General features: G+C 36.7%; 1 protein-coding gene across 7 annotated transcripts in view; it reads right to left on the reverse strand.

The window, feature by feature from the left end:
• Positions 1 to 24,057: 24,057 nt before the first annotated feature.
• The window catches only part of CD36 (CD36 molecule (CD36 blood group)), a 74,655-nt gene continuing 73,412 nt past the window's right edge, over positions 24,058 to 25,300 (reverse strand). For all 7 annotated transcript variants that reach the window (XM_073238934.1, XM_017677312.3, XM_073238933.1 and 4 more), the window contains one exon: positions 24,058 to 24,991. The gene's annotated coding sequence lies outside the window, so the exon portion shown is untranslated. The remainder of the gene's footprint in view (positions 24,992 to 25,300) is intronic.

Below are 25,300 nucleotides of genomic sequence, written 5' to 3' on the forward strand. Positions count from 1 at the left end.
TGCTCCCTCGAAGTCTTCCTTGTAATTCTTTCATTTCTCCCATAGCAAATAAGGTAGTTCCAGACTCATAGCCAATAGTCGATAGATGCTTTTCATTAGTTGAGTACATTTGGATCTTTCTTCTATGTAATGTTTGCAATGCTAATCATCATCTGTGGCTCCATTTAATCATTCATATATAATTATATCAAAAGCAAGCTGCTTCCCCTGGTGATACCCACCTCTAGGACTGTGCCTCTTTCAAATTCATCCAGACTTGTAGGTCAGTTTAGGCTCAGGTAGGACACGCCTGAGCACAAACGCTTGCATGCATGTGCATGCACACATACACACAATTACTGGGTAGAGGAAGATGGAGGGTAAAACTTATGTTGTTTTCTTTAGGAGTAATATATGGTTGATTCCACATCCAGTGCTGTCCCTAATTCCTCCCTACCCACAAGTTTACCCCTCAGAGATACTGTGTGTGCATGGGTTTTAAATGTTTATCTTTTCAACAAATTTTTTGTAATACCTTCTATATTGTCTGCCTTCTGAGGCTCCCCTACTGGACACAGATAGTGGCACTCACTTGTGATAAGTGCCATATTAAAGTTAAATAAAGGGTTTCTGGAGCACATAAGAAGGAATAGCTACCTTGCATCTGGGTGGAAGGAATGGAAAGCCGATACAGAAAACACCCCTCTGGAGAAATAACTGTCAAAACCTGACCGATCAATAGGAGTCAACCCAGTGTTCTGTTTCCTATCGCTGTATTTCCCATGGTTCTAGGGCAGACGGGCCTCAGCAGGCTTTCCGGTTCAGGATCTCTGTTATGAGCTGAATGTTTGTGTCCTCTCAAATTTGGTATATTGAGTCCCTAGCCCACAAGGCGGTGGTATTTGGAGGTGGGGCCTTTGGGAGGTAATGAGGGTTAGGTGAGGTCATGAGGGTGGAGCTCTCTGACTGAGATTAGGGCCCTTGTAAGAAGAGCCCCCAGACAGCTTGCTCTCTCCCTCCCTCCGTGTGAGGACCCAGCCAGAAGGTAGCTGTCTACAGCCCAGGCAGAGAGTTCTTACTGAGACCCCACCCTGTTGGAAGCCTAATCAGGAACTTCTAGCCTCCAGACTGTAAGAAAATAAATTTGTTGCCTAAGACACCCAGTCTGCCGTATTTTCTTACAGCAGCCTGAGCTGATTCATATAGGTCTCTGTTGTTATTACCATCAGATGGTGTTTGAGGCTGGAGTCATCTCAAAACCTTCCTCACTCCCGTATTGGAGGGAGCTAGGGAGCCTCAAACAGTCTGGAAGCACTGGGCTCAATAGGCATTCCCTGTGTCTATGCATTTGCTCCATGTGGTCTGTCCAGAACGGTGGAGCTGAGTTATGTAGGGAAAGAGAAATCGAAGGTGAGGTCAGAGAGTTACAGGTGGACAGCAGACTGATCACCTGGGATCTCGAATGATATTTCACGAATTTTGGATTATACTCTGAGGGTTTTAGGCTGGGGAGTGACAAAGATCATTTTAACAGGGACACTGACTGCCGAGCTGAGAATAGACTGGGGGTAGGGAGTTGGGAGAATGGCAAGGATGGTATCATCCTGGAAGAGACCTCAGTGGCTCTGACCACGTGCCTAGAATACTGCAGGAGCAAAGGGGTTTCTGTTTCTTTGTTTCAGACCAAAGATGGGAAATATTTTAGCATACTTATTTGTTCAGGTGGAAAAATTAGCCTTAGATAAGAAAATACTTCCTTCACTGATATGGAAATAAAATATTTAAATGGCAAGATATGAAAATAATCATGTTGGTGAGTAAAAACAATCTGAGAAACTTCTAGTACAAAGGCCTGTTTGCAAGTTAAGAGGTGAACTCATGAACTGCATAAACAAGACATGGTAGGATGAGAGCTGTCCTCATTCCCCATCCAACACCTTTCAGGGATGTGACCAGGAATATGTCAAAGTTGGCAGCTTTCAGAAGTTATTCTAACCTGTTTCAGACTCTGCTGTAGATACTCACAAGTAGGCCAGGAGAATTTTCTTAATTCATATTAGCATTGTAATAAAAAGATCACATATTTGCTACCTTCTCCCCTTCCTGTTGTTTGGTCCATGGAAATAATTCTGCCACTCATCCTGGAGCTGCACAAGGGAGACACTGTTTAATAACATTAGCACTTATATTTTTGGTGACCTGTCCTTGCCACTTTCAATATAGGGACTTCCAATTAAAATCACAGTGTGTTTTCTCTGTATGGAATATTGTGCTTTGTATGGGACTCTGTGTCCAGTGAGAAGTAGCGTGGGACTTCATTTGTACCACAGTCACCTCTGTTCTGGAGGCAGCCCACTTAAATATTGAGATGTGCTCCAGGGGCAATTAACGTCAGTTTTACATGGTCACATAGCCTGTTTCACATCAAATCATTCCAGACATAATCTTCCAGTTTGCTGCAACTCTTAGTCATGTGCTTCCATTTAGTAACAAAAATAGAGAAATTTAATGTATTTATGGAGACTAATGAAAGATGCTAGGAGGCCTCAGTCTTGGGGTGGGGAGATTTTTAGAGGCCTAGAAACCACTTACAGTCTCAACCATTCTTCTTGCTTCATCCTGTTCTGATTTCTTTGAAAAGTGAAAAAGTTTTGGAAGAAGTATTTAATTCATTCTGAACCTACCAGGTATTTAATCATTCAGTATAAATGCAAGTCTGGGAGGTAGGATTTGAGCAGGAAAAGGAGGAGAGCTTGAATGTAGGGGCACTACTGGAAATCTGAGAGATGTGTTACCAGGCAGAAGTCACAGTGGATCGACCTCACCTCCTTCCTAAATAAGGACAAGCCTGTGTTGATACTAATATTAGTAGCTGAAGAGTTTCAGTCTTATGGTGAAAAATTATTAACAAAAAACAGAGACAGTTTTCAAGATACAATGCAACTTCCTAACATCCTTAAATGGAAGACAGTGTTTTTGTCATTTGGAATTTAGAGTTATTACTTAGAAGTTTTACAGAATGTTCAAAGACTCCCACTATTTCTGCACAGAATGGCTAGATCACTTCTAAGTAATGTACTTGATGTCACACTCTGATAATAAGACTTGGCCACAGCCTCTGCTGGGGAATATTCTACACCCTCCTGTGCTTGTCTGCTTCTGATCTGACCAGGCGCGTTCTGTTCCCCACTCACACATGAGGCAGCACCATGGTCATCCTGTGTTGCCTGCTGCAGTTAGAACTTTGAGTTCTATGCTCTAAGGGACTCACAGAGCTACTGTGAAAATATTCCATGTAACCTCAGACTGTAGTAATTAATTTGAATCTCTAATCTTTATTATCGGGATGTGGTTTGCAAGTGGGAATCCATGCCCTCCTTAGAAATATAAAGAGAGAGAGCCAGGGCTGTCGCTGCATCTGAATTATAGGAGTTCAGACAGTTCCAGGAGAGAAGCAAACCTCTACAGAAAGGATCCTAGAAGAGGGGTGTGAGGGGACAAGTATGACAGCCTCTGGCTTCCATCCCATAGATTTTAAAATTCAGTGCCTCTAGCAGTGTGACTGAAGAAGTTTCCTATTCTCTCATGAGAGCCATGTGAGGACTTAAACTCACAGAGGGAGCAAGAGTCCTTGTGGTACATAGTATTAGATCCAGTAGAATGTTTCAGAGAAAAACGTGCAAGTGTCCAAAGAAGGCAGGGGGCCAAATATGTACATAAGTCAGAATTAGGGGAAACTGATGGGTCCTGGAGCTTGAGGGCACTGAGGGGCGATTTCCAGAGTGGGGGACTGGCTAAGGAGGACCCACCTGACTTGAGGTCCCCAGCCCCACCTTCTCAGCCCAAGAAGGGGGAAAGGACCTCAGAATAATAACAACAATCAACACTTGTGTAGCACTTCCCACAACCTTCAAATTAGGTTATACTTTATTATTTAATAAAAAATAAATTCCTCTGTCTACTCATTGGCAAATAGTGATAGCAACTATGGGATGGAAGCCAGAGGCTGTTACTATGGGATGGAAGCTCTGGCTCTCTTTGTATTTCTAAGGAGGGCATGGATTCCCACTTGCAAACCACATCCTAATAATCAAGATTAAAGATTCAAATTAATTACTATAGTCTGAGGTTACATGGAATATCTTCACAGTAGCTCTGTGAGTCCCTTAGAGCATAGAACTCAAAGTTCTAACTGCAGCAGGCAACACAGGATAAGAATATGAGGTTACAGTGTAAGAATATGAGGTCAGAGATGTTCAATAACTTACCCAATACAGTTTCTTTATTTAGTGACAAAACTGTAAGTAGGACCCAAGCCTCTTTTTATGCTTTTTCCACTGTACCAAATAACTTTCTGTAGCCAGGCCATTGCCTCAGTGTTAAACTAATGTTTAGGAAGTGTTTCAAATTCAGCATATCTCTGCATATTAGTGACAGGAGTTATATTAATAAATTGAATAAACATGTCAAAGCCAGAGGCCCAGGCTTTCAATAAAGAAATATCTGTCTGTCCCTTTCCACCCGGCCTGTCAATTATACCCAACATTGAATTTCGCCTGCCATCTAGTGGAATTTTGACAAACCACATGTAAAAACTAAAGAATTGTTCCCTGCAGTAGATTAACCAATTTGTTTCTGAAATCAAAGTTTTTATCTTCACCTTACACTTTTAAGTGCAGAGTATATCTTATCTCAAATAGTAATTGTTCTGTCATCTTGAATTTTTTTACAATCTAGTTTTGATACCTAACATGTTATGTGATCCAGGAGAATTATATTTCATTTTTTTTCATCTGAATCTCTTTACTTTTCCACAAAATGAGGTTAAAACCTCTTCCAGCTATAAAGTTCAATAGTAGTATACTACATCTGGACTTAGTAACAGTCACTACATTTTATTTTTCTTGGTATTCATACTCTATTCCCATACCTAACTCTTCCCTGCCTTACTCAGATTATTCATATGGATCAGTGAGTTATTAGACCAGATTTATGTGAAAAATTAACAAATGATGTTTTAGAGATGATTAACTATGTCACATATATTATAGGGAAAAGGATAAAAAATACTGAGGGAACCAACTGAATCTACATTTGAAAGTAACTCCTATGACTAGAATATTTAAAAATTTTATTGAATTATCATATAAAATCTCATTTTATCTTCACAGTAGCTCTGTGAGGCCCTAAGAGCAGGTGTTGCTATCACTATTTGCTAGTGAGTAGACAAAGGAACAAAAGTAGTTGATCAATCTCACAAAGGCAGGAAGTTGTAGAAAATGTGTTAGACCTCAAGTTTGTGCTGTGGCCTGCAGAGCAACGTTAGGATCACCTTTGGAGCTTGTGAGAAATGCAGCATCTCAGGCCCCATCCTAGACCTTTGGAATCAGAGTCTGCACTCTCAAAGATCCCCAGGTGATTTGATGCCCATTTAATATTGAAAAGCACCAATCTAGCCCATGAACCACTTGTCAGACCAAGATGTCTTTCTAGGAAATTTAAGGTAGCAGTGTGGTTTTTGAAAAGTATCTGTTTGAATCTTAATAAAAGCTTAAATAAGGGAAAATACTGTTTTCCGTGAGAGGACAGATTTCAAAATAATCAAATCTAGTAAGATATTTAAAAGATTATCTTAGAAATATAATTGGTATGACTCTAGAGGAACAATACCAATTTTATTGTTTAGTGTATTTCTGTCACAGTGTATTATAACTAGCATAAGCTTTTTTTTAAAAAAGCTAGAATTTTCAAGACAAAAAGCACTCAGTTTGACTCAATCCCTTCAATTTACCGATGAACTAAATGAAGTCCATTAGAAAGTTATTTGGAGCTCCTGTCCACTGGTCTATTGCTCTTCAATCAATAAATTTTCTCTTTTGCACATATTGGTTATAATTTGTCTGGATGACTGTTCTTCAGAGCCTGTTCTGTAGAACACCAGTCCTACACATTGCTATGAAAAAATAAGTTTGAGACATAATGCATAACATAGCTCATTCTGAGTGGTGATGTCTGGACCCACCTGGATAATACAGGATGATCTCCCTATAGGTGAAGATCTATAGCCTTCATTATAGTTGTACAAATCCTTTGCCATAGAACAAAACATAACCCAGCTTCTAGGGATTAGGTTATAGACAACTATGGAGGGCCTGTCCACTTACCACAAATGCCAAATCTTTACAGAGGTCTTCTCTGATCACCCAATATTAGGAACTGCTTAACTACTTTCTCAGCCTAATTTTAATTCTTTATTAATGTCTTTTTTAAAAAATTGTTATATAGCTTACTGTAAGTTTAATAAGAACCAAGAACTAGGATCTCATCCTGGAATAATGTCTGGCACATAACAGGTGCTCAATAAATATAAGCTCTCTGAATTTTATTTAAGCCACTCAGTTTCTCAAGCTTATTGTTCATCACATTCAGGGCATATGCTTGTTTGAGAATCTAACAGTCAATGCAACAGGCCAGTTTTATGTTCTATATATATATATATATATATATATATATATTCATACATGTATACAAATTGTATGTGTGTGCACACACCCTCTAATTCCCTCCATTTATCCACTTCAAAATGTTTTATGTAACAGGAAACTTTTGCCATGACTGAGAGGTAAGGTTCAGGCACTCCAATAACTTATTTGCATTTGAAGATTGAGGGCTGTCCACTGAAGTTGAGTGTCGTCCTTATTTAGTTACAACCAAGCATTTTCCCAGGAGTAAAGCGGCTTCTTTTTTGAGCCAACATGTATCTTCTTTATCTTCCTTATATTGTATCCATTTATCCTGGAGCTTTTGAGCTACACGAAATATCCATAACCCCTCTATCACTCAGCAGCCCCACTGAGAAGAAGTACTAAACATTTTTCCATGTTGGCTTTCCCAAATTTGATTTCTGTAAGTCACTGCCCCAAATATTTAGTAGAAAAAACTGTATTCCATGCTTAACTTTAGAAAGCATTGTGTTAAAAGAATAAACGATGTCTTGGAACATATATCATCCTTACATTTTGTGACTCTCTAAGAGGGCTATTTATTTGTAGTATTTCCCAAATACTTCACCAGATACGATATATTTTTATATAGTACTATATCCCAGGATTAGTGTTCTAAGGAACATCATTTAGTAAATATTCCTATAGGATATTTAATTTTCAAATATAAGGATCTTCGAGGTTTCCAAATTTATTAACATAGGTTGTACATAGGCTGTTGGTAGCTCCAAAGACAACTTTAAAAACTTCCAGCTTTGGGGGGATATTTTATTATTGGAAATTGGTTTTGTTTTTATCATAATGTAATACAACTAAATTTCCATGGTTATAACACAATAACTTAATCCCTTCCTCTACTGCATGCCTCAAACTTGTGAGCTGTTTACTGTGTTCCACATAGTCACTTAGGAAACCAGGTTAATGGGAACCCACTGTCTCATCGGCATCACTGTCAGGTGTAGCAACAGGTGACAAGGATCTGAAAGCTTTACAACGTTTCTTAGGAAGTAATGCATGGTACCTATCCACAGGTAATCAGCCAGAATTCATTGCCTGAGTCCTTATAATCGCAGGGGTCAGGATGTTTGGGACCACCAGTGTCTCTGCCCCAGTGAATAAGGCTGTAGTACTGTTTGCTAAATTCTTTTTATGAAAAAGGATCTTTTTATGAGCAAAATTTCCATGGCATTAACAGATTGATACCCCCTGAATGTCATGAAAGATTAATATAAATATTGTAAGATGGTGAATATGGTTTGACACAGAATGAGGAGGCATTGAATGTAAAGGAAGATTAAGGTATTAGTGAGATATCATATGTAAGAGTGAGAGAAGAACTTCAGAAAGTCATGGCAGGGAATTAAAGAAACATTTCATATTCACTTAAAAATGGTAGCTATAGCTATGTAGTCTGGAAATGTGTCACGTGGTATGAAGAGTTAATAAAAGAATGCAGTCACTACCACGCTCAGATGATTAAGGTAAACGTGTCATTGAAAGCCACAGAAGGGAAGGTGATTATTTGAAATACTGAGCACTTTATATGTGCCTCTTCCTGACCTAAGCTTTATCCTCATGCATGGATTAAATGTATGGTTATCTTAATAGTGATTTTTTTTAAAGACCAGGAAATAAAATGGGAGAAGCAAGGAAAAGAGCAACAGCTAAGCATGTTTTTAAAAAATGTACTTTGCATTCATAAGTAATTATTTATAAGTAAAAGGAATTCATGGTTATAAAACTTTGAGAAACACTGAACAGTAACTTTTCCTCTTGGAGATGTATAGCACATACATTTATAGTACATAAAGTTTCTGAGAAGCCTTCCAAGAAAAGATCAGGTGACTATTGTATAGTCACATTTACCAGACTGCTTATCACAGAGCTACACAGAGTAAAGAAGAAACAGCTTGTCACAAACTACTCAGCCTAAAGGACTGCAGAAGGAGGTGCAGTCATTGGTTCTGGTTTTCCTACAGGTCTTGCTGGAGGTGCCAAGAAAGGCAGTCCCTAACTGCTCCTTATTTGGGCCTTTTCTTGTTAATGTTTGCAGTGGCCAACCTGGAGAGATGAATTAATGATTCATTTCCCTCCCCAAACAAAAAGACATGCTCACTGCTTGTTCTCAAAATGGTAAACTCCTAAAACACCATGTTCCTCATAATGATACAAACCCACTATGTGCCCGACATCCATCTAGGCTGAATCACATTTCCCCTGTGAAACTTGGGGTCAAGGGGAGCTGCCAGCAAATATGCTGATACTCATGCTCTTTATTATGTTGTAACAGTCTTTTGTCTCTGTTCTAAGAGTATCATTTGTTTTCTGCCAACATCCATGAATACTACAGGCTAACTTATTAGCTTTTAAGCAAAGTAAATTTAAATTCAGGATACAACAGTACAATGCGGTGGGTAATAAACTTGCAGCTCTTTCCAGAGGTTGATTAAGACTTCTTCCCAGGGCTATTAATTTCATTTGACAGAAGAGAAATATGAGTTATTAGATAATCAACTCAAAGTGCTATACTCTACCAAATTTACATGATCTTAATTAACATTTGAAGGCTTACTCTATTTCATTGACTGTTGAAAGCACTTTAAATGCATTAACTCACTGGATCCTAAAAGCCACTCCATGATGGAGGTACTTCACTTTACAGATGAGAAAACTAAGATACAGAGAGATTAATAAATATTCCACAGGTCACATAGTAAGTAGAGGGGCTGAAATTCCACCATGATTGTGGTGGGCACCACATACCAAATTTCCATCCATCACATTAAGAGAAAGGAGATACAGGAATTTTAGATGTAATCATAATAGAAACCATAACAATTATAACAAAAGTAAAAATAAAACACCTAAATGAAGAGAGATTTTTTGAAATATAAAAAAACCTAAGTTTCAAAGATGGCAGCATGAGAGGTGAGACAGGCCTCCTCCTAAAACAGCATATAATATGAAAATATAATTAATACAACTAATCCTGAAAGAGCAACAGGAAAGAGGGCTGTGCCAGACTGCATACACCTGGAGAAAAGCTCAGACCTCATGGAACAAGGTAAAGCACCAAAGCTGTGGTCCAGCGGGACTCAAGCCCTTCCCCCACCCCAGCTCACCGGCAGGAGGAAGAGAAATGGAGTGGGGAGGGAGTGGAAGCCTGGGACTGCTGAATACTTAGTTCTGGAGATCTGTGCTGGGAGCACAAACCTACATTGCATGGTGCTCTGGTGATTAGAGGGATTGGAAAGCTAAGACAGGCAGAATACCTGGAGACACTGAGATTCTAGCCATTTGTGGAAAAAAGGGATCCATATCTGGCTGCTCTGGGACAAAAGAAAGGCAGGCAGTCTGAGAAACTTTCTAACAGTGATAGGGCTGCTAAAGGGACAAGGACTTCACATAGCTAACTGCTCAGAAGAAAGGACAGGTAGACAATATTTTCTGGGTACACTCTGCCTAGCAGGTTAGGAACTTTCACAGTCTTCAGGTGCTCTAGTCCCCTGTCTGGCTAAGTAGCTCCAAGGCTCCCCACCATGATATGAAGCCTGCTGTGCCTTCCTACTATCCAGTCCGCACCTGGCTCACAAACCAGCAAACCCTGCCTGGCATCAGGCCAGCCAGAGAGAAGCCCTGTCTATAGCAGCTACAAATGCAAAGCATAGAGGCTTATACCTGTGGCCAACTGGTTCAGGCAGTGGAGACAGGCATAGCAGCCGGGAAGGGGAAACAGCTCTTTCCTCCACCCAGGCACCAACATGGCTCCCCTGTGACCTCTGACATTGCTCCAGGGGCTGGGCAGTGCCAGAGAGTAGAGCTTCTGGGCACTAGAGGGCGCCACATACAAATATGAAACATCAAAGGAACCTGGTTCAAAGCAAAATAATACATATACCAGAGATAAAGAGTCAAATGAAACCAAATTCATGAATCTTCCTGAAAGAGATTTCAAAATAAAAATCATGAACATGCTCATGGAGGTACAGAAAAATATTCAAGAACTAAGGGATGAATACCAGTCAGAGACCCAATCATTACAGAACACAGTATCAGAAATGAAACATACAATGGAAGGTTTTAAAAGCAGATTAGATATGGTGGAGATGATAAACGAAATAGAAGTAAGAGAATGGCAATACAAAGAAGCTGAGGCAAAGAGAGAAAAAAGGATCTCTAAGAATGAAAGAATATTGAGAGAACTGTGTGACTAATCCAAACGGAACAATATTCATATTATAGGGGTACTAGAAGAAGAAGAGAAAGAAAAGGGGACAGAAAGTATCTTTGAGGATGTAATTGCTGAAAACATCCCGAATCTGGGAAGGAGATAGTCTCTCAGGCCATGGAGGTGCACAGATCTCCCAACACAGGGGACCCAAGGAAGACAAAACCAAGACATATAATAATCAAAATGGTGAATATCAAGGATAAGGACAGACTATTAGAAGCAGCCAGAAAGAGAAATGAGTTCACATACAAAGGAAAGCCCATCAGGCTATCATCAGACTTTTCAGCAGAAACCTTACAGGCCAGAAGGGAGTGGCATGAAATATTTAATGCAATGAAGCAGAAGGGCCTCAAACCAAGAATATTTTATCTGGCAAGATTATCATTTAAATTTTGAGGAGGGATTCAACAGTTCCCAGTGAGGCAAAAGTTGAGAGAATTTAGCTCTCCAAAACTATTTCTACAGTGTATTTTAAAAGGACTTATCTAGATGGAAGTGTGCATAAGGCTAAATAACTGTCACCAGAGAAAATAAAACCACGGCAAAGGAAGAAGACCAACTAAAAAATACTAACCAAATGCAAAATTGAGTCAGTTCCCACAAAGTCAGTCAAGGAATACATAAAGAGCAAAGAACATGACACCTAACATATAAAGAGTGGAAGAGGAAATAAAAGAAGGGAGAGAAAAAAGAATAATCAGACTGTTTATAATAGCATAATAAGTGAGTTAAGATAGACTGCTGTATAGTAAAGAAGCAGCCCTTGAACCTTTGATAACCACAAATCCAAAGACTGCAATGGCAATATGTACATATCTATCAATAATCACCCTAAATGTAAATGGAGTAAAGGTACCAATCAAAAGACACAGAATGGATAAAAACAGCAAGACCCATCTATATGCTGCCTACAAGAGACTCAGTTCAAACCCAAAGACATACACAGACTAAAAATGAAGGGATGGAAAAAGATATTTCACACAAACAATAGGGAGAAAAAGCAGGAGTTGCAGTACTTGTATCAGACAAAATAGACTTCAAAACAAAGAAACTAACAAGAGACAAAGAAGGACAGACATTACATAATGATAAAGGGGTCAGTCCAACAAAAGGATATAACTATTATAAATATCTATGCACCCAACACAGAAGCACCTACATATGTGAAACAAATACTAACAGAATTAAAGGGGGAAATAGAATGCAATGCATTCATTTTAGGAGACTTCAACCCTCCACTCACTCTGAAGGACAGATCAACCAGAAAGAAAATAAGTAAGGACACAGAGGCACTGAACAACACATTAGAACAGATGGACCTAACAGACATCTACAGAACTCTACACCCAAAAGCAGCAGGATACACATTCTTCTCAAGTACACATGGAACATTTTCCAGAATAGACCACATTACTAGGCCACAAAAAGAGCCCTAGTAAATAAAAAAAGATTGAAATTCTACCAACCAACTTCTCAGATCACAAAGGTATAAAACTAGAAATAAATTGTACAAAGAAAACAAAAAGGCTCACAAACACATGGAGGCTTAACAACATGCTACTAAATAATCAATATATCACTGACCAAATTAAAACAGACATCAAGCAATATATGGAGACAAATGTAAACAACAGCACAATGCCACAACTTTTGTGGGATGCAGGGAAGGCAGTTCTAAGAGGAAAGTATATAGCAATCCAGGCCTACTTAAAGAAGGAAGAACAATCCCAAACGAATAGTCTAAATTCACAATTACTGAAACTGGAAAAAGAAGAACACATGAGGCCCAAAGTCAGTAGAAGGAGGGACATAATAAAGATCAGAGAAGAAACAAATAAAATTGAGAAGAATAAAACAATAGAAAAAATTAATGAATCCAAGAGCTGGTTCTCTGAGAAAATAAACAAAATAGATAAACCCCTAACCAGACGTATTAAGAAAAAAAGAGAATCTACACACATAAACAGAATCAGAAATGAGAAAGGAAATATGATGATGGATACCACAGAAATACAAAGCATTACTAGAGAATACTGTGAAAAATTTTATGCCTACAAACTGCATAACATAGAATAAATGGACAACTTTCTAGAAAAATACAACCTTCCAAGGCTGACCAAGGAAGAAACAGAAAATCTGAACAGATCAATTACCAGCAATGAAATTGAATTGGTAATCAAAAAACTACCCAAGAACAAAACCCCTGGACCACATAGATTCACCACTGAATTTAATCAAACATTCAGAGAAGACATAGTACCCATTCTCCTTAAAGTTTTTCAAAAAGGGGAAGAGGAGGAAATACTTCCAAACTCATTCTATGAAGCCTGAATCACTCTAATACCAAAACCATGCAAAAACACGACAAAAAAACCCCACTACAGACCAATATTCCTGATGAGCAAAGATGCAATAACACTTCACAAAATATTAGCAAACTGAATTCAAAAATACATCAAGAGGATCACACATCATGATCAAGTGTGATTCATCCCAGTGATGCAAGGATGGTACAACATTTGAAAATCCATCATCATCCACCACATCAACAAAAAGAAGGACAAAAACCACATGATCATCTCCATAGATGCTGAAAAAGCATTTGACAAAATTCAACATCCATTCATGATAAAAACTGTCAAGAAAATGGGCATAGAGGGCAAGTACCTCAACATAATAAATGCTGTATATGACAGACCCACAGCCTACATCATACTTAATGGTGAAAAGCTGAAAGCTTCTCCTCTAAGATCAGGAACAAGACAGGGATGCCCACTCTCTCTGATTTTATTCAACATAGTACTGGAGATCCTAGCCATGGCAAGCAGACAACACAAAAAAATTAAAGGCATCCAGATTGGTAAGGAAGAAGTCAAACTGTCACTATTTGCAGATGACATGATATTGTACATAAAATCCCTAAAGAATCCATTCCAAAACTACTAGAACTAATATCTGAATTCAGCAGAGTTGCAGGATACAAAATTAATACATGGAAATCTGTTGCATTCCTATACACTAACAATGAACTAGCAGAAAGAGAAATCAGGAAAACAATTCCATTCTCAATGGCATCAAAAAGAAAAAAATACCTAGAATAAACCTAACCAAGGAAGTGAAAGACCTATACCCTGAAAACTACAAGACACTCTTGAGAGAAATTAAAGAAGACACTAACAAATGGAAACTCATTCCATGATCTTGGGTAGGAAGAATTAATATTGTCAAAATGGCCATCCTGCCTAAAGCAATCTACAGATTCAATGTAATCCGTATCAAAATACGGAGAGCATTCTTCAATGTAACTGGAACAAATAGTTCTAAAATTCATATGGAACCACAAAAGACCACAAATAGCCAAAGCAATTCTGAGAAGGAAGAATAAAGCAGGGGGTATCTTGCTTCCCAACTTCAAACTTTATTACAAAGCCACAGTAATCAAGACAATTTGGTACTGACACAAGAACAGACCTGTAGACCAATTGAACTGAATAGAGAGTCCAGATATTAACCCAAGCATATATGGTCAATTAATATACAATAAAGGAGCCATGAATAAACAATGGGGAAATGACAGCCTCTTCAACAGCTGGTGTTGGCAAAACTGGAAAGCTTCAAGTAAGAGAATGAAACTGGATTATTGTCTAACCCCATACACAAAAGTAAACACAAAATGGATCAAAGACCAGAGTGTACATCATGAAATCATTAAACTCTTAGCATAAAACATAGGCAAACTCTCTTGAATATAAACATGAGCAACTTTGTGATGAATGTACCTCCCTGGGCAAGGAAAACAAAAACGAAAATGAACCAGTGGGACTATATCAAACTAAAATCTTCTGTACAACAAAGGACATCATCAGTAGAACAGAAATACATCATACAGTATGGGAGAATATATTCATAAATGACATATCCTATAAGGGGTTGACATCCAAAATATATTAAGAGTTTATGCACCTCAACAGCCAAAAAGCAAATAATGTGATTAAAAAATGGGCAGAGGATCTGAACAAACACTTCTCCAAAGAAGAAATTCAGATGGCCAACAGGCACATGAAAAGATGCTCCACATTGCTAATCATCAGAGAAATGCAAATTAAAACCACACTGAGATATCACCTTACCCCATTTAGGATCACCAACATTCAAAAGACAAACAACAATAAATGCTGGCAAGCATGTGGAGAAAGGGGAACCCTCCTACACTGCTGGTGGGAAGGTAAATTAGTTCAACCATTGTGGAAAGCAATATGTAGGTTCCTCAAAAATCTAAAAATAGAAATCCCATTTGACCCATAAATTACACTCCTAGGAATTTACCCTAAGAATGCTGGATCTCAGATTCAAAAAGACATATGCATCCCTATGTTTATTGCAGCACTTTTTACAATAGCCAAGAGATGTAAGCAACCTAAGTATCCTTCAGTAGATGAATGGATAAAGAAGATGTGGTACATATACACAATAGAATATTATTCAGCCATAAGAAGAAAACAAATCCTACCATTTGCAACAACATGGATGGAGCTAGAGGGTATTATACACAGTGAAATAAGCCAGGTGGAAAAAGACAATTACCAAATGATTTCACTCATTAGTGCAGTATAAGAACAAAGCAAAACTGAAGGAACAAAACAGCAGCAGACTCACAGAACCCAAGTATGGACTAGCAGTTACCAAAGGGAAAGGGATGGGGGAGGGTCAGTTGGAAGGGAGGGAGAAGAGGATTAAGGGGCATTATGATTAGCACACATAATGTAGGGTGGGGGCACAGGGAAGGCAGTATAGCACAGAGAACAAAAATAGTGACTCTATAGCATCTAAACTACGCTGGTGGACAGTGACTGTAATGGAGTATGTGGTGGGGACCTGATAATGGGAGAATCTAGTAACCACAATGTTGCCCGTATGATTGTATATTAATGATACCATAATAAAAATTAAAAAAATAAGAAAAATAAAAAAAAGTACACTGCCTGTTTTCTCTGAGAGTATTGGGTCTTATATTTACTAAACTGTCTTTAATCCACCTTGAGTTTATTTTTGCATATGGCATAAGACAGTGAGCTGGTTTCATTCTTTTGCATGTAGCCTCCCAGTTTTCTGAACACCATTTATTGAAGGAACTTTTCCCATTGTATATTCTTGCTTCCTTTGTCATATATTAATTGTCCATGTAAGCATGGGTTTATTTATGGGCAGTCTATTTTGTTCCATTGATCTATGTGTCCGTTCTTGTGCTTTTTAAAAAAAAGATGTAATACTATTGCATATTAATCAACTAGGGTATAGTGTAACATTTTTAACTGGTAAATCAAAAAAATCATTTTACTAGCTTAATTGGGGGTATTTGCTTTATTGTGGTGCTCTGGAACTGAACCCACAATATCTCTGAGGTATGCTTGTATTAGCTGCAGGTGTGTAGTATGATTTAATATTGTATACATTGTGAAATGATCACTACAATAACTGTAGTTAATATCTCACTGTACATAGTTGGAAAAGTTTTTTCTTTTGGTAAATTTTAAGATTTACTCTAATAGCATCTTTAAAATGCAATATAGTATTACCTATAGTCGCCATGCTGTACATTACATCCCTATACCTTATGTATTTTATAACTGGAAAATTGTACCTTTTGACCTCATTCATCCATTTTTGTCACTCTCCAATTCCGCCATCTGGCAACCATCAGTCTGTTCTCTGTATTTATCTATGAACTTGGATTGATTTATTTATATTCCATATATAAATCATATGGTATTTGTATTTCTCTGACTTATTTCACTTAGCATGATGCCCTCAAGGTCTATATTTTGTTGCAAATGGCAATATTTCTTTCTTTTTTATAGCTCAATAATATTCTATCATATACACACACACACACACACACACACAAACATATATATGCCACAACTTTATCCGTTCATAATGATCAATATACACATATTGTTCAATATATTGGCTATTATAAAAATGCTGAAGTGAACATGGAGTTGCATATATCTTCTCAAGTTAGTCTTTTCATTTTATTCAAATAAATACCCAGAGAAGAGTTGCTGGTTTATATGGTAGTTCTATTTTTAGTTTTTTGAGGAACATCCATTGTTTTCCATAGTGAATGCATCCATTTGCATTCCTATCAATAGTGCATAAATGTTCCCTTTTCTCCACATCCATGCCAACAATTGTTATTTAGCCATCCTAGTCGGCATTCTGACAGGTGTGAGATGCTATCTTACTGTAGTTTTTGACTTGCAATTCACTCGTGACTATATTAAGCATCTTTTCATGTACCTGTTGGCCATCTGTATGTCTTCTTTGGAGAAATGCCTATTTAGATCTCCTGCCCTGTTTTTAATCTTTATTGTTGTTTTGCTTTTGAGTTGTATGAGTTCTTTTATATTTGGATGTTAACTTTGTATCAGATACCTGATTTGCAAATATTTTCTCCCATTCTGTAGTTTGCTTTTTCATTTTGTTGATGGTTTCCTTTGCTGAGCAGAAGCTTTTAAGTTTGCTGTTGTATCATTTGTTTATTTTTGCTTTTGCTGCCTTTGCTTTTGGTGTCAGATCCAAGCATCATCACCAAGACTGGTGCCAAGAAGCTTATATGGTTTTTCTGAAAGTTTTAGGTTTTCAGTTCTTATATTCAAGTTCTTTAATCCACTTTGAGTTATTTTTGTATATAGCATAATATAGTGGTCCAGTTACATTCTTTTACTTGTGGCTGTCTAGTTTTCCCAATGCCATTAATGAAAAGACTGTCCTTTCTTTTGTATATTTTTGGCTCCTTTGTTCACATATACATGGGTTTATTTCTAGACTCTATTCTTTTCCATCTGTCTGCATGTTCATTTTGTGCCTGTACCATACTGTTTTGATTATTATAGCTTTGTAATATAATTTGAAACCAGGGAGCATGATGTCTGCAGCTTTTTTGTTCTCAGGATTGTTTTGGCCATTTTGGGTCTTTTGTGATGCCATATAAATTTTAGGATTGTTTGCTCTATTTTGTTGAAAAATGACACTGGAATTCTGATAGCGATTGTGTGGATCTATAGATTGCTTTGGGTAGTATGGACGTTATAACAATATTTATTCTTCCAACCATGAGCATGACATATCTTTCCATTTCTTTGTGCCTCTTTCAATTTATTTCATCAATGTTATAGGATTCAGTGTACAGCTCTTTCACCTTGTTTAAAATTATTCTTACCTATTTTATTCTTTTTGATGCAATTATAAATGGCACTGTTTTCTTAATTTCTCTTCTCTTTTCAATGTGCTTGTTTACACTAATAACAACCTAACAGGTTTCATATATTATTATATTCTGAAACTTTACTGAATTCATTGATTAGGTCTCACAACTTTTAGTGGAGTCTTTAAGTTTTCTATTTAAAATATCATGTGATTTGCAAATAGTGACAGTTTTACTTCCTCCTTACCAATTTGGATGACTGTTGTCCCTTTGTCTTTTCTAGCATGGGTGTGTTTCATTTCTTTTTCTTGCCCAATTTCTCTGGCTCAGATTTGTAATACTATATTGTATAAAAGTGGCAAGAATGGGCATCATTGTCTAATTCTGTTATTAAAGGAAAACTTTCAGATTTTCACCATTGAGTATGATGTTAGCTGTATGCTTGTCAGATATGATCTTTATTATGTTTGTATACTTCCTCTGTCTCTACTTTTTTGAGAGTTTTGATCATAAATGGATATTGAATTTTGTCAAATGATTTTTCTGCATCTGTTGAGAGGATCATATGACTTTTATTCTTCATTTTGTTAACATGATGTATTACATTGATTTGCAGATGTCAAATCATCCTTGCATCCTTGAAATAAATCTCACATGATTGTGTATGATCCTTTGGCTTGCTAATATTTCACTGAGGATTTTTGCATTTATATTCATCATGGATATTGGCCTGTAATGTTGTCTTGTGGTGCCTTTGGCTTTGGAATCAGGGTAATACTGGTCTTGTAAAATGAAGTTGGAAGTGTTCCCTTCTCTTCTATTTTCTGGAAGAGTTTAGGAAGGTAATATTAATTCTTCTTTGAATGTTTGTTAGAATTCACTAGTGAAGTCATCTGGTGACTTTTTGTTTGTTGGGAGGTTGTGATTATTGATTTAATCTACTTACTAGTAATTAGTCTGTTCAGATTTTCTATTTCTTCATTATTCACTTGGTAGGTCATATGTTACTAGGAATTTATCCATATCTTGCAGGTTGTCCAATGTATTGATGTATAATTATTCATAGTAGTCTCATAATCCTTTGAATTTCTGTGGTATCATTTGTAATGTCTCCTCTTTCTGATTTTATTGTCGAGATTTCTTGGTGAGTCTACCTAAAGGTTTGTCATTTTTTTGTTTTCAAAGCATCAGCTTTATACTTTTAATTGCCTTTTTAGTCTCTATTTCATTTATTCCACTCTGTTTTTTTATTTCCTTTCTTCTACTAACTTAGGGATTCATTTGTTCTTTTTCTAGTTCCTTTATATGTAATAGGTTTTTTGATGTATCTTGATAAGCATTTATTGCTATGAACTTCCTCTTAGAACAGTTTTTCTGCACCTCATATATATTTGGTATGTTTTATTTCCATTTTCATTTGTCTCAATTTTTAAATATTTTTTATTTCTTCTTTGATCACTGGTTGTTCAGAATGTTTAATCTCTGCGTATTTGTGAATCTTCCACTTTTCTTCTTATAATTGATTATTAGTTTCATACATTGTGGTTGAAGAAGATGCTTGATATGATTTAAGTCTTTTATATTTATTAAGACTTGTTTTGTGGTCTAACATGATCTATCTTGGAATATTTTCCATGTGCACTTGAGAAGAGTTGTATTGTGTTACTTTTGGATGGAATATTCTGTATATATCTGTTAAGTCCATCTTGTCTAACATATCATTCAAGGCCAGTTTTTCCTTATTGAACTTCTCTCTGGGTCATCCAATGACATAAGTTGGGTAATAAAATCACCTACTATTGTTGTATTACTTTTCTTCTTTTATGTCCATTAATATTTGCTTTATATATTCAGGTGTTCCTATATTGCATGCATAACTATTTACAAATGTTATATCCTCTTGTTGGATTGACCCCATTATCATTATGTAATGCCCTTGTCTCTTATTATGGTCTGTATCTTAAAGTCTATTTTGTCTGATATAAGTAGAGCTACCATAGCTTTTGGGTTCCATTTGCAAGGAATATCTTTTTCCATCCCTTTGATTTCAGTTGTGTGTCCTTACATCTGTAGTGAGGCTTTTGTAGACAGCATATTGATGCTTTTTTAAAATTCATTTAGCCATTGTATGCCTTTTGATTGGAGACTTTAGTCCATTTACATTTAATTGATGATAGGTATGTGCTTAGTGCCATTTTGTTTTCTGGCTTTTGCAGTTCCTCTGTTCTCTTTTTCATTCTCTTTATGGCTTGATAATTTTTTAATGGTATGCTTAGATTCCTTTCTCTTTATCTTTTGTATATTTACTATAGGTTTTTTGCTTTGTCATTGCCATGAGGCTCACATATAACAACTTAGGTTATTATCAACTTAAACTGTTTTAAACATTAACATATAAATATATATAAATGTTTTAAACATTAACACATATAACATATAAACATTATTATATATAAAATACAAACTGTAAGCATTATTATATATAAAATACAAACTGTAAGCATTATTATATATAAGATATAAACTGTTATTTATAAACAGCAACTTAAACCTGCTATAAACATTAGGTTTGAATGCATTCTAAAGCTCCACATTTTTACTTGCTCCTTCCCATGTTTTGTTTTTGATGTCACATTTTACATCTTTTATCTTGTGTATCTATGAAGTAACTATTGTAGTTGTTATTTTTTCTGCTTTTGTCTTTTAACCTTCAGTTTTGTTAGTAACAGGTTACTACCTTTACTATGTGTTTATTTTTACCAGTGTGATATATACTTTCATATGTTTTGTTACTAATTAGCACCATTTCTTTTCAGGTTAAAGGAAACCCTCTAACATTTCTTGTTAAGTCCAGATTAGAGGTGCTGAACAACTTCAGCTTTTGCTTATCAGAAAAGTTTTTTCTCTCTTCTTCAATTCTGAATTATAACTGCATTTTTTTGGTAGAATACTCTTGGTTGGAAGTTTTTTTTCTCTTAGCACTTTGAATATATTGTGTCATTCACTTCCAGGCTGAGAAATTTCTGCTGAAAATTCTGCTGATGATCTTATAGGTGGTCCCTTGGTATGTAAAAAGTTGTTTTTCTCATTGCTTTTAAGATTCTCCCCTTGTATTTAACTTTGACATTTTAATTATAGTGTGTCTTAGTGTGGATCTCTTTAGGTTCATCTAAATTGGAGCTTTCTTAGCTTCTTGGATCTGGATGTCTGTTTCCTTCCCTAGGTTAGGGAATTTTTATTTTCATTTAATATATTTTTTGCCCCTTTCTCTCTTTTCCTCTAATATTTCTATAATGAGAATGTTAGTTTGCTTGCTATTGTCCTATAAGTCCCTTAAACTATCTTCAACATTTTTAATCCTTTTTTCTATTTGCTGTTCTGATTTGGTGAGTACTTATGTCTTAAGTTCATTTGTCCTCTCTTTTACTTCATTAGGTCTGCTGTTGAACCCCTCTAGTGTATTTTTCAGTTCAGTTATTGTATTCTTGAGCTTTATCTGACTTTTATTTTATACTTTACTTCCTATCTCTGTTGAAGTTTTCACTGTGTTAATCAATTCTTCTACTGAGTTCTGTGAGCACATTTATGACCATTACTTTGAACTCTTTATAAGGTAAATTATTTATCTATATTTCATGCAGGATTTATTTTCCCCTTAAGATTTATTTATTCTTTTGTTTGGAACATATTCCTGTTGCTTCATTTTGCTTGACTCTCCGTGAGGTTTCTGTGTATTAGATGCAATAGTCACCTCTCCCAGTCTTGAAGTAGTGCCCCCATGTAGAAGATGAATATTTTTGTTCCACCCTGCCTTAGCTCTTGCTTGTCTCTCAAACCTTTCTGATTGTTCAAGCAGCTTCTTTTGTTTTTAATGGTTCCTAGTAGATGAGGGCGTGCCAAGTATTTCCCAAATGGAAGGATCTCAGCCAACATCTTGATTCAGGCTGATTCGAAGCCAGAACCTCAGGCAGCCACTTTTAAAGTATGCCAACATATACAATCCTGTGGAACTGCAGATAAACTGCAGCTGGCCTCCAGAACCAGGCACTCTGGAGGTGTCCCTGGGCAGCAGTCACAAAAATTACCACTCCAGATGAATTTTAATACACATCTAGGGGCCTTCCAGGATATCCTCTGGGGAGAGAGGCTGGCAGATGCCATCTTATGTTCCTCCTCTGCCTTGTTCAAGCAGACACCAATTTCATATTTTCAGCTGCACTCTAGAGTGCGATTACTTCCTAGAGGGGAGCTCTTGCATGCATATGGTGTCCTGGTGTTTGTGGCTGCCACCTAATGAACATCCCTTGATTGCCTGGCTCTGGAGGCTGGGGAGCTGCCATTCCTGGGTCCCATGGGACTGTAACAATTGGAGAGATCGTTCTTGTCAAACTACCACCACCTTCAGGGCACTGCAACAACAAAGAAAAACACCACCAGTTTATCTGGGAAACAAGCTATTTGCTTGTCCAGAAGTTTTGGTCTGAGGGATAGGCTTCAGGTCTGGCACACACCTAGAAATGTATGGAGGCTTTCTCAAGGAACATAGGCTGGTGGATGCCATGTTTGTGCTCTCCCTCTGCCTCATTCCAGCTAGAAAAATAACTATGATGTAGTTCAGACATTGATAATAGGTTAAACGATTGACAGATTATTGTGCATGTACAAATGTAAACACAAATATCCAGCATTTTGACAGAGTGAATATTCAGGTATAACCAATTTGTCCATAGCTACATTTTTTTCCTGAAATGATACCCCATTTACCTCTTTTTTTCTCCTTGAGAACTGAAAACTACATAGACTGTTCTCTTTCTCTATGCACTTATCAGCAATAAGCATTAACACTGGTGTAGATTCTCTAACTTCTGTTAACCTCTTTTAAAATGGTATATATTTTCAAACTTGTTATGAGCAACAATAAGAGCTTTTGTGGTAGTTAAAGATATTTTGGAATGAAAATTTGCCTCTCTACCAAATGATGTAGTTTTTCTATGGAATAAAGCATACAAATTCACCCTACACAGTTAGAAGTATTCAAGCATTTACCCTCTCTGAATACCAAACATTGTTTCCAAGACAAAATAATAAGTCATACATTTAATACATTCCCCAAAGTGCCCTACTCTACTCAGCACACACATGTGCACACACACACATCATGAAGCCTGTTTTTCTTGTGTTTCCTTTAGGGTATATTTAATCCACTTATGTATGGGTTGTCTTTCCTCTTGTATTTATTTTATACAATTTAAGTAGGTATGTATTCTAGTCTTTAAACAACATCAAAGGCACATAAGTCAAAATCTTTTCCCCTACCTAAAAACTATGAGATGAATTACTGTAAGATTTTAAAATCTGAGTCATTGACTGGACATACAGATCTTATGTGAGATGGATATGTATTTCCCTATCCAATTCTTTTGAACAGCTTCTGCTTTACATAGTTCAGTTCCACTTAGTTCATGAATCTTTGTATTTCTCTTAGATGAGCAGGTCCACAAATATCCTAATGCAAAAAATATAAGACACTTAATTATTAGAAGAGAATGTCTCCAATCTCCTCTTACATGTCAGTGTCTTAAAGGGATACTTTCCCCCCCTCCCAGCTAAATGGAAAGACACTAAATCAGTATGCTTTTGAGATTTTCAAAAGATTCCTCCAGATTGGTGGTAACTAACTTGGTTAGGAGTTTTCAATATTTGTCCTAGCATCTAGCATGAAGAGACCAAGTTAATTTTAGTATCCAAGTCAGTTACTAATGCTTCCTCCCATAAACATCTCTGTGTAAAACACAAGACAAAATATGGTCTATCTTTCCTTCCTATGAAGAGCTTTGTAGGAGGAGGGGTGCTCTTTGCAATTAGTGAATCTTTGCTAAAAAGGCAGGATTATTTAACATGACTCCTAATAAGGAAAGATCCTTCATGGTCTAGAACTTAAGTCTTGCTGCAGTAAATGATGCAATCAAATATTTGCTTTTATTCCAGTTGGCTTAAAAAATTAGCTTAGGAGAAAGTTGTCAAGCTTGAATTCAGAAAATTATTTCAGAAGGAAGTATGGATTCAGATAGAATACTTCAAAAAATTAGGGTACATGTTTTGTGATACAACTGGAACTAGATGAAGCACAGGAATTTAAGGAAGAATGTCTTTTAATGGTTGAAACTAGTCTTTCTGAGGTAACAAAGCATATATTACAACAAATATTAATGCATATTCCATTCTTTGTAATCTTCCATAAGATAATTCCTTTATTATCATTTACATCTCTTAATACTAGCACAGTGTTCTGAAGTTGCCAAGGATAAGTATATGTAACTGAGCAGAAAGACTGAAATCTACTCAGACTTCCAGAAGAGCTGCAGATGTAGAAAATGACAAAGTCCTTAAATATGAAGAGCCAAAATGTGCTAAAAATTATGTCCATTGCATAATCAGTGATGAAAAATATAAGCCTGTACTGTTATAAAGAAAATGGTTATATTGCCTGCTGTTGCTGTACAAAGAATTCCATAGCCAAACTTATAAATGGCTCTTCAATAATTTATTTTCCATTCTTAAACGTCTTTGAAGATAGCTGGTGCTCACAAATGCAATGTACTGGCAGTCCTGGGGTCTGTCTGTTGCACCTGAATGGGGACACTGCTAAGAGGGATGATCTTTTCCCCTTGATAAGGAAGACAAGAGTTCCGGGTCCAAAATTTTAATGCATCCATTCCTCTGCTGAATTTGCCACCAAGGCTTCAATTAGTGGTTCAGTACCAGATGAAAATAATTGGTTCATACTTGAGCCAAATCTGTAGAAACTGAAATCAGTTCGATTGTGTATATGATGAACTTTAAAAGGTGCTTGTTTTTTGTAGAAAGTATGGATTTTTAATGATATCTTACAATCCTTTAGAAATGTACTGCTGCTTAGCACACACAAAAAAAATAGTGCCACTTTTTCTTCAACTAGAAAGTAAGGTGTGTTTTGTAAAAATAAAGCATATTAGATCATTATTTTGCAGATCAATATTAACAAAGGTCCTGACGTAGCTGGTGCATAAATGTAGACTTACTTGCTGGCTGGAAAGTAGAAGAAATGTTACGACTTAACCATAAATCAGTGGAAAAATAAAACAGGCAATACTAAAACTTCATATATATCCAAGACATCATACTGTCTACAATTTAGCCCAAATTCTTAATCTGTAATGTTCCCTGATGACTTTATGAATAAGGCAATCCATGTTCCCATTCAGGAAGGATACATGGAAGGCTGCTTCTCATTTCACAAGAGCTGCACATAGCCAGATAAAGAGCTATGGTAGCTAATTAAATCTGCTCTGGATGAACATTTCCACATTCTGCTATGACCTTCATCCATTTAGAGGT

The sequence above is a fragment of the Manis javanica genome, chromosome 6 (assembly GCF_040802235.1).
Source record: "Manis javanica isolate MJ-LG chromosome 6, MJ_LKY, whole genome shotgun sequence".
Taxonomy (NCBI): Eukaryota; Metazoa; Chordata; class Mammalia; order Pholidota; family Manidae; genus Manis; species Manis javanica.